The following is a 6,181-nucleotide window of genomic DNA, read 5'->3' as shown; positions in this document are numbered from 1 at the left end:
ACTATCTTCACACTCTTCTTCACACATGTTTACATTTTTACTTAATTCTTTTGAGCTTTCAACATATGACAAAGAAATAGATGTTGAATTCTCGACCTCTTTTTGCTGCAAACTGACTTCAATTTGTTTGGCATGGTAAAGCAAAGTAAACAAACACTTACACCAGCGAGGAAGCAATTGCGCAATTTCTTTTTTAACACCACACATAAATCTATTCCTGGTAATTACTTGTGGTTCAATCACCCCATCTCGGATCATTAACTCTCTTAATTTTTTGTAGAATTCTTCCACAGTGAGTGATCCTTGTTGAAGTGTATTTAACTCAAAAGACTCCATTGATAATGAACAACAAACTAGAAAGCACAAGGAATGGCAAAACAAATTTGGCAAAACTCATTTTCACAAGGTATGGTAAAATCTGTCCAAATTTGTTTTGCCATTCCTTGTGCTTTCTAGTTTGTTGTTCATTATCAATGGAGTCTTTTGAGTTAAATACACTTCAACAAGGATCACTCACTGTGGAAGAATTCTACAAAAAATTAAGAGAGTTAATGATCCGAGATGGGGTGATTGAACCACAAGTAATTACCAGGAATAGATTTATGTGTGGTGTTAAAAAAGAAATTGCGCAATTGCTTCCTCGCTGGTGTAAGTGTTTGTTTACTTTGCTTTACCATGCCAAACAAATTGAAGTCAGTTTGCAGCAAAAAGAGGTCGAGAATTCAACATCTATTTCTTTGTCATATGTTGAAAGCTCAAAAGAATTAAGTAAAAATGTAAACATGTGTGAAGAAGAGTGTGAAGATAGTGAACAAGAAAAATTGAGTGACAAAGAAGAAGAGAATGTTAAGGAATGTTTGAGTGAAAATGAGGAGGTAGAATTGTGTTTTGAACTTTGTGAGAAAAAGGAAGAGGGAGAAGACGTTGAGAACTCGATAACCTTTGTTTTAAGCCTTTTGCAGGTTAATGGATATGATTCAAAGATTGATAATCTATTTGAAAGCAAAATGTTGTTCTACAAAGTTCAAGAAAACTTGGGATCACTTACCTTCTTTGATGCAGAAATTCCATTCACACAATGGAAAGATTACACATTTCCATTTGACCGAGGAAAGGTGTGATTTAGTGACAAATCATCTCAAAGAGTGAGGATTCGGGGACGAATCCTTTTCAAGAGGAGGAGGATGATGCGACCCAAATGTAACCAATAAATGATTCATTGAAAGTCTCGAGTGGCCCGGTAACAATATTCCAATCAAGGAAGACAATCAGACTTCAATATCAGATCAAATTTCCCGGTGTGAAATTATTTGCAAGATGTATTTTTTTTAGGTGGGAAACTACTTTGCAAGAATTGTATTTTTTTATTTTTGGGTGGAAATTACTTTTGCAAAATGTTGTATTTTTAATTTTGGGTGGGAAATTATTTTGTATTTTTAATTTTGGGTGGGAATTACTTTTACAAAGTTGTAATTTTTTATTTTGGGTGGGATAATTAGTGACCTAGAATATTTAATACCTTATTTTCCCCTATAAATACCCCATAAACCCAATGGTTTGAGAACACACCTTGTAAGAATTCAATTTGAGTGAAATTTCTCTCTTTTCTTTGCATGAGAAGTGCATTGAAGTTTAGGTTGTTTGTGAGAAGCATTCAATCTTGGTAGGCTAGTGAGAAGCTAGTTTATCCCTTTATCTTGTTCTTTATATTCACACACATATCCAAAAACCCAAAAAGAATACTATTACTCATATTATATAGCTAATTTTATTTTTGTATCTTAATTCTAGTGCTAGATTCCTAATACTCTAATTCTTAGCCTTGCTTAATAATCTAAGGGTTGAGAGTATTATTTGTTAGTTTGGTGAGGCATTTGTAGAGTTGGGATCTCAAAATTCAAGAGTCTACAAGGTAAGATCCTCTTTTGGACACGAAAGGTTCTTGAGTGATTCCTTGAGTGTGCACTTATTGCGGGAAGCAATCCGTGTACGCATCAAAACTTTTCCTCGATGTTTTTAATCCCGAGTGTTATGATGTTTGTGTTGGTCCCAAGGGGATGGGGTACAAGTCTAGAGGGGGGGGTGAATAGACTTGTATAAGATTTTGCAAATCTTTTCAACCTCTCGTGTGTATTGAACTTAGGATGTTTAGGTTCGATACCTCACGAGGTGAAGACAAAGTTTTATGCGCAGCGGNCCTCACGAGGTGAAGACAAAGTTTTATGCGCAGCGGAAATGTTATCCCCTTTTAGTTAGCACGAGTTTGAGTTAGTTCGAGAAGTGCGTTTATATGCAGTGCAATCGAGAGGTTAGCGAGAGATAAAAACAGTAAGTAAATGCAAGAGAGATTTTTAAGTGGTTCGGCCAACCCGCCTACGTCCACTCTTCTTCCAGAAACTCCCTGGAAGGATTGCACTAAAAACTTCCCTTATTTAGTACAATATCGAGCGCTTGAGCTTTGATCACGAAGCCCGCCTCAAGCCTCAGGTTTTTCGCCCCGCTTCTTGTTACTCCACCTCTCGAGCACTTGACCTTTGATCACCAAGCCCGCGTCAAGCCTCAGGTTTCTTTCACTCGGACAGCTGCCAGGTTACTCCACCTCTCTTGCTTAATCCAAAGCAAGGTGTTTTTGTTTGTCACAGTTGAATGTAACAGGCTCCAATCTGACCACAAGCTATCGTTGAATCAACTTCAATGTAGAGCAGCTTCGGTCACCTTCTGGATGTATAACAGTTTAAGCTTTGTAACTCTCTTGAAACACTAAGATGTGTTTTCTCGCTATTTTGAATATCAGGATGATATTCCAAGTTGAGCACTAGCACTTGAACGTTTTAGACTGACACTTCTTAAGAATTTCGAACTCCTTCACTTCACCTCCTTCACTTTCTGTGTCTTTACGTCCTTATATATGAGAGTAGAGGAATAATTCCGTTGGAGGGAAAATTATTCCGTTTGAATTTTGTCTCCCATGCTGATCATGGGTCTTTATTCCGTTTGAATTTTGTCTCCCATGCTGATCATGGGTCTTGCATATTTTTGAATTTTGTCTCCCATGCTGATCATGGGTCTTGCATATTTTTAGCATATTTCATGGAGTGTTGATCTTGTAACTTGAACCTCTTTGTCTTGTAGTGAATGTTCCATAGTTCACTTTTCTTGAGTCCATGCTCCACTTTCGTCTTTTGGTAAAAGTTACTCTTTTTATATTCCCATTATTCCTTGTTTGTAGGGAATCAGACCACTTCAGCATTGGTGCACCTTTTGACCGTTTGTGGTGGAAATCTGACGTGTCATCCATTTCCGCCCATTTTGAAATCTTCACGTTCGGCACCTCTTCATTTTTCCATCTCCATGATATTCTTCTTCTCCAGACTTTAAGTATGACCGTCCTTCAGCTTTGTTGGAGAATTGTTAGTGTATCGAGACCAAGGTTTATATCTTGATCGCTTGATGTCTCGAACTCAAATATCGAGAGGTCTATCTCTCGAACTCTGTTTATGTCTCGAACTGGATAACTGTATCGAGAGGTCCTACCTCTCGAACTCTGCTTATGTCTCGAGACTTAGTTGATGTCTCGCAGACCCTTATTCCTCCAGTGTTGTCCCATGCTTTCTTCTGATCTGTCTATATGATTACAACACACGAGACTTCTAAGATGTTCAAACAAATTTCCCTCAAGCTTAAATATTTTCCGAGTTGAGCTCAAAGTTACTCGGTTGTATTTTCGCTCTTGGTTTACTTGTCGAACTTACAGCGTTTTGCCTATGCGTCGAGACTCGGGGATTTCTACTTAACAGTTGGTATCATCAAAACCTATTACATGATGTTCCTAACAGTTTGAAAGGCCTACGGGCAAAAGAGATCTATCTTTGAAAGAAATATCTGTTTTGGAAAAATTATGTACATCACTTTAGAAGAAAATGTTGTTGTTGAGAAATAAGTACAACTCTTGTAACTTGAGGAATTGTGTTGGAAAGCCTATGAGTAAATAAAAATGTTTATAAAACTTACGTCGAAAGAACGTATGCTATTTTGGTAAACAGGTTGTCAAAACTTTATTTTTGAGGAAAATACTACTTTTAAGGAGTGAGTACATTACGTGAGAAAAACGAGAAAATGATGATTGAAAAGCCTGCGGGCACTGAGAGTATTGAGAAAATGATGATTGAAAAGCCTGCGGGCACTGAGAGTATTTTGAAAATCCTTCTTGGGCTGATGAGATGCACTGAGAGTATTTTGAAAATCCTTCTTGGGCTGATGAGATAGACTGAGAGTATTTTGAAAATCCTTCTTGGGCTGATGAGATAGTCGATTTCAACTATTGGACTCAAATGAGAAATATGTCCAAAAGAAATGATTTGAGAAAGAAAAACGGAAGGAAGAATCATGTTTTCAAACCCTTAGTTTCTAAAGCGAGTTGAGGAGGACCTTGATTGACCCACGGGTGGCTTTAAGTGCCATGGCCCAGTGGTCGTTGTGGATATTGTATGACCAGTTCATACTGCAGGGCGAAGTCTATTCGCCGGGTACTATATAACTCGTAGGATGAGGTATTCCTATGGGGGTGTGCACACTTAAGGTATAGTTACTCCAGAAGTCCGGGTAGGTGTTGTTTTTATGGACCTAGCTAGGCCAGCTAGGAATCATTTTAACGAACCTTACGTCCAGGGGATCAGTGTTAGACCGGGTGATGACCACTGAACCCGAGTTCGATGATCCAAGTGGTCAGAGTGGGAGTTATGAGAATGCTCCAAAGGCCTCACGCTTACTAAGAAGAAACTAAGGAAGTTTTAAAGATGAGAAAAGAGTTACTCTGTAACGACTTGAGAAGGAAATGATTCTATCCAAAATGTGACGAATTTTGAGCAGGAAATGTGCTGTTGAACCTCCTTTTGAGTTAAAATGAGGGAACTACTGGAAACGAAATATTTTACAAACTTGTCTGAAAAACAGAAAAATGTGTTTTAAGTGGCAATGATGCCGGTACCTTTATATGAGAAAAGTTTACGTGTTGAGTTAGCTTTACGCCTTATATTATATTATCTATTATTGATAACCTGATTGCAGGTAGAGCTATAACTCGTGGGTAAATTTTACAACTTACAAATTATTATATTTTCGAAACCTTTGTCTACTTTTGAGTGACAATGGATTTCCTTACTTAGCCGTCGTGCTAACTACACTTCATTGTGTACCTTATCAGATGAAGTCTAGCGTGGGTATGCCCCTACTTCTGTTTCTGATCCTCCAGCTCTGGCTCATGCTTCTGTCCCAGTTGTACTCCTGATCCCGTTCCTATCCCTGTTCAATCAGTGGTACCCATTTTGGTCTCCTGCCTTCGTTAATCCGTTATGCCTCAAGAGAAAAGTCAAGTCTGACCTTTTTGTACATATCTTTTGTAGCCATGGTAGTACTAACATGGCTAGTAAGAACGGGAATAGTCCAAACTCTTTGTTGATGGGCTGTAAGAAACTCTTATATATATATATATATATATATATATATATATATATATATATATATATATATATATATATATATATATATATTCGTGGCTAGTATAGCTACTCTTTTGCTGCATGTATATAAGATTATGTTGGATTTTGACGATAAGAAACACGATCCTTGTCTTTAGTCTGTTAGCCTGTGCACCTAGAGTGAACTCTATCTGTATTCGAGTGGGGTTCAGTCTGGGTGTGGCGGTAACTACTCCGGAGATACGGCATAGCCGAACCGGGGTGTTACATACACATCATTAATTCATTAACCCTATTCTTCAGCTCAATTCATTCCTAACTTTCGTTTCTTCCTATCTAGACTACAACCTTACTTGATCATGAGTTTTGATTATTTCCTGAACTCAATTATCCACGACCTTTGACTCTCATAAACCACTCCCCACCAATGCCCATAACTAGTTATTATCCATAAGCTTACATTATTTGATTGATGCATTATGATGTGAAAGGGAAAGGATCAACATTTGTAAGATACCACATCAACTTATAAGTCTATAATTATGTAATAACACATTTTTAAAAGTAAACCAGTCGATGTGAAAGTGTTAACAATGTACTTTCAATCATTAAGGAAAATAATAATATTATTTTCATAGAATATAACTCTCGTTACGTGTTTATATTGTACTGGACAAAGAAAAGAAAAGTATAAAAACAATGAT

This window comes from Ipomoea triloba, chromosome 14, assembly GCF_003576645.1.
Source record: "Ipomoea triloba cultivar NCNSP0323 chromosome 14, ASM357664v1".
Classification (NCBI taxonomy): Eukaryota; Viridiplantae; Streptophyta; class Magnoliopsida; order Solanales; family Convolvulaceae; genus Ipomoea; species Ipomoea triloba.
This window is presented reverse-complemented; position numbering follows the sequence as displayed.